This window comes from Theobroma cacao, chromosome 2 (genome assembly GCF_000208745.1).
Source record: "Theobroma cacao cultivar B97-61/B2 chromosome 2, Criollo_cocoa_genome_V2, whole genome shotgun sequence".
Classification (NCBI taxonomy): domain Eukaryota; kingdom Viridiplantae; phylum Streptophyta; class Magnoliopsida; order Malvales; family Malvaceae; genus Theobroma; species Theobroma cacao.
In genome coordinates this window covers 38812769-38822953 of record NC_030851.1, presented here as the reverse complement: position 1 = coordinate 38822953, position 10185 = coordinate 38812769, and the positions used below count along the sequence as shown (strand labels likewise).

Below are 10185 nucleotides of genomic sequence, written 5' to 3'. Positions count from 1 at the left end.
GCACAAGTCTAGTTTTTATGAAATTCATAAGCCTCTTTACATATTTTAAATGAAATGTATTCTTATGTTGTGACCCAGTTTACGATGATTTATTTTATTGTCTCCATGTACTCAACTCTAGATATTTATGATGATGTCTGTTTACTCATTAGGATTTTATAATCTCACCACCCTCCTTTCCACCCATTTCAGGTTCAGTATAGGCTGTAGATAGCTGATCTCATCGAGGACTACCGTTGGATCTGCATTTTCCAAACCGTAGGTTCACAGTCCTCTTTACTTTTGTTTATTCGGGGGCCCTCTTGTCATTGTAAATTAAATTAAATATTTTGATTTATTGTATTTCAGTATGTATAAATTTATTTAGCTTTTACGCTATAAAAATTATTCACGTATAACTCTATAAATATTGTTTTCTAAGAAAATAGAATATTTTACTTAATATTTTTTTTATTTTCTTATTATATTCAAATAACCGTAATTTCGTTTTAAATGAAGATTTTAGACTTTTAAACTCATTTTGATTATGAATTATGTCTTTTGTACTTGTATGTTACATTTTAGCCAGTTTCAAAGTTTTTGAGAAAAATGACCAAAATATCCCTGTGAGACAAAAATTAATATTTTATTTGTTTTAAGTTGAAAACGGCTTAAAATCTTTTAGAAAATGATATTTGACAATGGTTGCTCACAAGGGAACAGAGAAATTGATAGTAAAGCCTTGCGGGATTTCGGGTTGACATTCTGAGCAATGAGTGTCAACCGGGACACCGCGATGGTTGTCACGGGCTCGAGGGGAGTACCGAGTCGTGACAGTATATTATATTAGAAAAAATAAGAGTGAGTCTATTAACCCATACCCACTAAGTCTTGATATAAATCTAAGCCTATCATTATATGTTATATCTCAACAATCCAACCCAAGAGCCTAATATGCTAACTAGCTAAGCCCACGTTTTGTACTTTGCATTGTGGTATTTATTCTTTTAGCTTGCATAAGTGACCATACATATGTTTGTAAGTGTATGCCCTAGAGCCAATCAATTGGGTAATGGATACAAATAGAAAAATGTATAAAACCTCAAAAGGTTTCACTTTATCAAATAAGCTTTATGGATAACAAGTTATCATAAAATTAATTTGGATGAAGCCTTTGGATATTTGGTATATTGAATAACATTTGGTTAACTTCTATGTTGTTTGTCCCTAACTTTTTTTGTTTTGATCCATTGACAGAGTAAATTGAAGCTAGTGTTGTCTAATGAAGGGTAAGTCATGTTTCTCTTATTTTATAATTTATAATTATTTTACGAACCAATCCTCTTACATATTCTAATGATAGGGTTTAAATTTAGAGTTAATTGGGTTGTGTCTTAGGCGGGTTAAATCTTCATATTATTGTGCTAATTCATATAAAATAATTTATTGATGTGTCATTTTTTATTATATAAAAATTAATTTAATTTGTTTTAAAAACGTATTCATTGTATGGTGTTATATAAAATTTAATTCGGTTTATTTAATAGACATGTTAATAGCTACGTGTTTAAAATCTTGAATTATTTAATTGATTGTGGTAGTCAAGTTTACTAGTGAATACGTCACTGAAATATGATATGATTATGGTGTGTGTACATAGTTACTTTATCAGCCATTAATTTACAGTTCAAAATTGAACATTAATTCTCAAAATTGAATTAGCTCAAAATGTCAGTTTTTTCCGTTTAATTATAGTAATTAAGTTAATTCATTCCACATTAATTACTATTTAACTGGCCCCTGTTTATTGTCCAAAAGACAAAAAAGAAAAAAAAAAAAGAAAAAGGAAAGAAGAAAGTTCACCTCTTTTTAAGAGGACATGCTGTCATTTTAAGCAGGCAGATTTTCCTTATAATAAAGCAAGCACCGTATTAACCCAAATATATCCATCCAAGTCCAACCCTTAAGAAATATATGGGGAAGTCTTCACTCAACTTGGCTTTTTTAGTCATGCTTTTGGTTATTCGCTGCATCATGTTGGTTTCTTTCCATAGTCACAATATATAATATGCAACACTTTCCAATTTCTTTCTTATTTGTTGCAGAAAAAAATAAATGAACAGCAGTAACTACATGGTTGGTGCAGATTGGCAGATCAAGTCAATAAGATATTTTGACTTCCTATACTTATAACTTTCTTAATAAATCTTGATTGTTCTCATTTTTGAACATTTGGTTCATTGGTTAATATATAATCTCTTACCTAAAAACTAGAATTCGAATTCCCCTTTTCTCAATTAAAAAAAAATCTTGCTTGTTCTATTTTCCTTTTTGTCCCTTTTCTTCCTTCATATTGCAAGGTCTATGTATTTAATCCTTCATTGTTCTAAACTGAAGTGAGAAAAAGATAAATTTACATTATTTTTTCCATTAAGGGGGTGTCAAAGGCATATGTAGAGCCCTCAAAAGATACAATTTGGAATTCAAATTGTTGGTTAAATAATTACTTATTTCAATAGATATTCTTTGAAAAAATCTCTAAAAATAATTAAATTATAGAATTTTTCAAAACACTTTAAAGAACCAAATAACAACTTCTTTTCTAGAAGATCAAATCTCTCGTATTAGTGGCGGATCCAAAAATTTGTATGAGGAGTGGCTAATGAGTAATCAAATAAAGTCTTGGATTAGGTCAATGTTTCGATTCAAAGTAAAAAATTAATCACTTTTAAAATAAAATTTTTTTTATAATTTGAATATAAGTTTTCAAATTCATCAATATAAATAGACATAAAGCAGAAAGAAAAATTAATATTAGATTTTCACATTATGTATTGTAAGTTGTGCTCAACATGCTTTCATATTTTCAAATCCATCAACAATTAAATCCATGTCAAAAGTTCTAACAATCACTTTGTACCTATTTAATTTGAAAAAGTAAAATAAGATTATTGAAAATTTTCAAATATTTTAACTATATTCTTATTCAGCTTTTCATATTAATGTATAACATATTGCAGAAGTGCTCAAATCGAATCAACAAATTAAAAGGAAAATCAAAGTAAAAAATTATACTTTTTAAGCAGTTAAGCAATGTATCTTTTACTCCATAGGACCATAACATATTATATACAATAATATAAAATATTTTAGTAATGTTCAGCTAAAAAAAATGAAGGGTTTTTAGAAAAAATACACATCGCCTAAATGTTCAAATTGAATCAACTGATTGCAAGAAAAATCAATGTAAAAAATTATACTTTTTAGGCAATTAAGTAATGGGAAAAAGAAAAATAGTTTCAAAATTTGAGTTTACTCTATAAGGAAAATGGGTTTACTCTATAAGGAAAAAAGAAAAATAATTTCTAATTTAGGTAGTTATGCAATGCATTTTTTACTCGATAAGAAAATTTGGGTTTACTTTATAAGGAAATTTGGATTTACTCTACAAGGAATGGGTTTACTTTATAAGGAAATTTGGATTTACTCGACAAGGAATGGGTTTACTTTATAAGGAAAAAAGAAAAATAATTACAAATTTAAGTAGTTACGTAATGCATCTTTGCTCGATAAGGAAATTTGGGTTTACTCTATAAGAAAAAAATAATTTCAAAATTTGGGCCTAGAAAGAATTGAATTCAAGCTTTCAAAATTTAACTTAAATGACTTACCACCATGTCAAGCTAAATTATTTGAGATAAATAGGGGTGACAAATTAATAGATTTACAATTTTATACCCATAAAAATAAAAAAATTAAAAACTAAGGGGTGGCGGCCACTACCTCGTACAATGATAAAACACACTTTCATATATATATATATGTATGTATATATGTAAATGCCAAAATTACATGATATAAAATGACAAGTATATTTTCACTAATGACAGTTAGCCAATTGTCAATTGTATAGGTTTATTTGATTTAAAATAAAAGTATAAGTATTTGATTGAATGTGATAAAACAATAAAGATTTATTTAAAATTTTTGGAATAATTTAAATTTTTTAAATATTATGCTTATTATTTATAAACAATAAATATCTCATCATTTCTATTTTTTCACTTTTGAATTTGAATTACTTAACATATATTCATTCATGAAATGTGTGCCAAGGGGGAAAAGAAGAAATCTATTATCTTGATCCTTAATCCTAACCGAAGGATCAAATTATGTGGAATGAAATAATTTATGATATAATTATTTAGAATAAAGTCTATGTCTATGTAATGTATAAAATATCTTGTTTAAATATACTTAGAATCAATTAAAGTGTTATGGAGATGACTGATTAAGGCTACTATTTCAAAATTTTCTATTTATTTTGTACTTCCTCTATTTCAAATAGAATGTTCACTTTCATTTTTAGTCAAATTTAGTCACTTTTGATCGTAATTTTTTTAGATATCATATGAAATTAAAATTTTAAAAAATAAAAAGATAGAAGAAATATATTCATCCCCCGTAAATCTACAAGCAAATATGCTTCATAGTTCAAACCAGGCTATAATATAATATCAAAAACTTTATTTCATTTTAGAACAATTCATGCCCTTTTTTTTTGTTTTTTAGGCATCACAACATCTGCATTGTCCATTAACACAACTGTGGATGTTACATCTAGGATCAGACTTCTTTGTTACAGTCAAAGTCTTTGGAGCAGCTTATTTTTGTTCCAAAAGTAGGAACACATTGGCATCGGCCATCTAGGCACTCTAAAGTTTTGTCGATACAAAAAATATCTTTACAATCAGCTACAGTGGTGCATGGTTGCCCTTGCGCTCTTGGTACCATTGAGAATACCATTGCTGCAAAATTACAATGCATTAATAGTATTCTAATTAAATTTAACATGAAAGTTAACAAATGAGATTAGTATGAGAGGGATTGACTTACATGTTGCAAATAGTAGAAAGATGAAAAATTTCATGCTAATAGAAGCTTTTTTCATGTTGTCTTGGGCTATTTGTTGTTGTTGTTGTTCCTGATGATGTTGAGGCTTCTGAAATCACCAGTGTCAATTTATAAGATGGGATAGTTTGACCAAAATGCACCGTAATGGAAAGTTCAATCAATTTGAAATGAATCTATAAAGATATTAACTTAATAGAGCAATTCTTTTCCAAATTATTGAGATATTTTACCATACATAATTTTGACTCTGGCCCCAAATTTGACAATGTGGTGTAATGACTAATGACCAATAACATGGTGAATCTGAATATGAGCTGTCATGAGACACTATTGCACGTAATTGACTAGCTCATCCATTTTACACATAAAAAATTTGAATATTTGAACTTCTTGATCTTTGCCCTTATAGAGCATGCACCATAATTTATTGCATCATCAATCGATTGGATAGAAATTTATGTTGATGTATTTTCAAAATAAAAGGTGTCTTTTCAATTGAAAAATTATATATTCATATTGTGTCTTATGAATGAATGGTTATAATTTCAAAAGATAATTATTGAAACATCACTTTATCAAAAAGTTATGTCTTACAAATGCAAAGATGTCTTTTAGACAAAGAGGGACCTTGATAAAAGGGTTGTGTCCTTGAGAAAAGGACTTGTTGCCAACCATTTCAATACATCAAAACAAAAACAAAACAAAAGCAAAGAAAAGTGTTGTGTTATGAAAATTAACATAAACACTTAAGTACCCATCAATTACGAAAAGCATCCAAATTCCTTATAATCTACATCTTTCAACAAGTAGGCTTAAGATTAAAGAATTTTGCAAACCCTTGGGTGTATCTAGCGGCCTACTCTCGTAAAGTGCAAGACAAAGTTAGACATTGGCTTTATTGTGTCACTAAGGCTATTCGTATTATTTCGCTTTGCATCTTGAGTGGTGGGAAAAAAATAAGTCTTAAAGGTAATGTCTATTGAAAGACTCGCCTTGAAGTCAATTTTGCTAGTTCCTTGAATTCCATCTAAACCCCATTTGCACCAATAATTTTAATACTTACTTTTTGTGTTATTGGAATTCAAAATGGCTTCACTTAAAGAAATGGCTACCAACATTGTCATGCTAGATTGCTTTGAAGGAAGAAACTTTATTTGATGGCAAAAAATTATGCGCTTCCTCTTTACCATGTTCAAGGTCTCTTATGTTCTTGATACACCAAGGCCGGATGAAAAAGATGATGAAGAATCCGTGAAGCAAACTCATTTAAGGCAAAAATGGGATAATAATGATTACATATGCATGGGACAGATTCTACATGGAATGTTGGATACATTGTTTGATGCATACCAGAATGAAGCTAGTGCAAAACAACTTCGGGACAAATTGGAAATAAGATACATGGCCAAAGATGCAAGTAGCAAGAAATTTTGTTTAGTCTTTTTAATAACTACGAAGTGGTTGATAGTTGTTTTGTTATGGAGCAATTACATGAGCTTGAACGCGTTCTAAACAACTTTAAGCATTATGAACTGAAAATAGATGAAGCTAATGTGGTATATTCTATAATTGATAAGCTTCCCTTTCATGGAGAAACATTAAGAAAGCTCTAAAGTATAAAAAAGAGGAAATGTCTGAAGAGGACCTTGGTAATCATCTTCGAATAAAGAAGATTATTGCAAACAAAAGAAGTCAAGTAAAATGAAAAAGAAAATGATTCTAATGAAAAGAATCTTGAGACTTCGAAGGTCCATGTGATGGAACACAAATCATCATACAAGCCGGTCTAGTGCAACAAAAGAAAACATTTTGTTGGAATGAATGACAAAAGTCATAAGATCAAAAGGAACAAAAAGAGGACATGTGTCCATTATAACAAACTTGGACACTTCAAGGCAAAATGTAAATTTTTGAAAAATAAGACACAAGTGTGAACAATAACAAGTTTGTGACTATGGTTTTCGATGTCAATCTTTTCCATGATGATGGACCATGCTGGACTGACAGTGGTGCAACTAAGCATGTATACAAAGACAAATGTTTCTTTAAGACTTTGGAAGCGGTTAATGATGGAACCGTGCTATATATGGGAAATTATATATTTGCAACTTTTAATATAGCTAAGGCTATGGCAAAATAAGATTTTTTGACTTCCTATGTTTATAACTTTCGTAATAAATCTGGATTGCTCTCACACTTGAGCATTTGGCTTATTGGTTAGTACACGATTTCTTGCCTAAAAAATAAGATTCGAATTCCCTTTCTCTCTATTAAAAAAATCTTTATTGTTCTTTTTTCTTTTTTACCCCTTTTCTTCTTTCATATTAGGAAGTTTATGTATTTGATCCTTCATTGCTCTAAACCGAATTGAGAAGCAAATAAATTTACTTCTTCTTTTTTTCATTAAGGGGGTGTCAAAGGCATAGTTAGAGTCTCAAAAAACATGTTCTCAAAAGATACGATTTGGAATTCAACTTATTGGTTAAATAATCACTCATTTCAATAGATATTTTTGGGAAAAATCTCTAAAATTAATCAATTTATAGAACTTTCCAAAACACTTCAAAGAACCAAATAACATCTTTTCTAGAGGACCAAATCCCTCGTACTAGTGGCGGATCTAGGATTTTGTATGAGGGGTGGTTAAAGAGCAATCATACAAGGTCATGAATCGGGTCAATGATTCGATTCGAATCAAAAAAGTAATCACTTTCAAAATAAAATTAATTATAAAATAAAATTTTATTGACAATTTGAATATAAGTTTTCAAAATCATCATTATAAATAGACATAAAGTAGAAAGAAAAATTAATATTAGATTTTCACATTAGGTACTATAAGTTGTGCTCAACATGCTTTCATATTTTCAAATTCATCGATAATTAAATCCGTGTCAATGGTTCTAGCAATCACTTTGTACCTATTTAATTTGAAAAGTAAGATAAGATTATTGAAATTTTCTAAATATTTTAATCACATTCTTGTTTAGTTTTTCATGTTAACGTACGACATATTGTGTAAATGTTTAAATCAAATTAACAGATTGTAAGAAAAATCAATATAAAAAATTATACTTTTTAGGCAATTAAGTAATGCATCTTTTATTCCATGGGACTGTAGGATATTATATACAATAATACAAAATATTTTAGTGAAGTTAAGCTAAAAAAGATGAAAGATTTTTAGGAAAAGTACATATTGCATAAATGCTCAAATCGAATCAACATATTGCAAGAAAAATAAAAGTAAAAAATTATACTTTTTCGGCAATTCCGCAATGGAAAAATGAAAAATAATTTTAAAATTTGGGTTTACTCTATAAGGAAAATGGGTTTATTCTATAACGAAAAAAGACAAATAATTTCAAATTTAGATAGTTAAGCAATGCATCTTTTACTCTATAAGAAAATTTGGATTTACATTACAAGGAAATTTGGGTTTACTTTATAATGAAAATGGGTTTACTCGGTAAGGAATAAAGAAAAATAATTTCAAATTTAGGCAATTAAGCAATGCATCGTTTATTCTATAAGGAAATTTGGGTTTACTCTATAAGAAAAAAAAAATTTCAAAATTTGGGCCTAGATAGAATTGAACCCAAGCTTTCAAAATTTTACTTAAATGACTTACCACCATGTATTATTTGATTTAAATAAGGGTGGCAAACTTATATATTCACCATTTTATACCCATAAAAATAAAAAAAATAAAAACTGAAGGGTGGCCCCCGNATAGAAAATAAAAAAAATAAAAACTGAAGGGTGGCCCCCGTCGCCCTCTGCCTCTGCCATTGCCCCGTACACTAATAAAACACACTTTCTTATATATATACGAAGATTACATCATATAAAATGACAAGTACATTTTCACTAACGATAGTTAGCCAATTGTTAATTATAAAGGTCTATTTGGTTCAAAATAAAAATATAAGTGTTTGATTGAGCGTAATAAAAGAATAAAGATTTCTTTGAAAATTTCTGAAGAACATAAACTTTTTTAAATATTATGCTTATTATTTTTAAACAATAAATGTCTCATTATTTCTATTTCTTCACTTTTGAATTTGAATTATTTAACATATATTCATTCATGAGATGTGTGCCAAGAGGGGAAAGCAGAAATCTATTGCCTTGATCCCTAATCCTAACCGAGGGGTCAAATTATGTGAAATGAAATAGTTTATAATATAATTATTTAGAATAAAGTGTATGTCTATGTAATGTATAAAATATCTTGTTTAAATATACTTAAAATAAGTTATAGTGTTTTCTAAATGATTGATTAAGGCTACTATTTCAAATTTTTCTATTTATTTTGTACTTCCTTTGTTTTATATTGAATGTACACATTTCATTTTTTTAGTCAAATTTAATCACTTTTGATTGTAATTTTTTTAGAATCATATGAAATTAAAATTTTAAAAAATAAAAAGATAGAAGAAATAGATTCATCTCCCCTAAATCTACAAGCAAATCTGCTTCATAGTTCAAACTAGGCAAAAATATAATATTAAAAACTTTATTTCATTTTAGGACAATTCATGCCCACTTTTTTGTTTTTTAGGCAACACAACATTTGCATTGTCCATTAACACAACTATGGATGTTACATCTGGGATCACACTTCTTTGTTACAATCAAAGTCTTTGGAGCAACTTATTTTTGTTCCAAAAGTGGGAACACATTGGCATCGGCCATTTAGGCACTCTAAAGTTTTGTCTATACAAAAAATATCTTTGCAATCAGCTACAGTGGTGCATGGTTGCCCTTGCGCTCTCGGTACCATTGAGAATACCATTGCTACAAAATTACAATGCATTAATAGTATTATAATTAAATTTAACATGAAAGTTAACAAATGAGATTAGTATGAGAGGGATTGACTTACATGATGCAAATAGCAGAAAGATGAAAAATTGCATGCTGAAAGAAGCTTTTTCCATGTTGTCTTGGGCTATTTACTGTTCTTGTTCCTGATGATGTTGAGTCTTCTGAAATCACCAGTGTCAATTTATAAGATGGGATAGTTTGACCAAAATGCACCACAAGGGAAGGTGCAATCAATTTGAAATGAATCTATAAAGATATTTACTTAATAGAGTGATTCTTTTCCAAATTATTGAGATATTTTTCCATATATAATTTTGACCTTGGCTCCAAATTTGATAATGTGGTGTAATGACTAATGACCAATAACATGGTGAATCTGACTATGAGCTGTCAAGAGCAGTTGTTCCACATCATTTCACACACCAAAAATCTGAATCTTTGAACTTCTTGATCTTTGCTCTT

At 28.8% G+C, this 10185-nt stretch overlaps 1 long non-coding RNA gene across 1 annotated transcript; it reads left to right on the top strand.

Moving 5' to 3' along the window:
* LOC108660817 lies at window positions 225-2283 on the top strand. The gene is made up of 3 exons (XR_001926509.1): window positions 225-258; window positions 1237-1268; window positions 2085-2283. It is a non-coding gene; the product is annotated as an uncharacterized LOC108660817 (long non-coding RNA).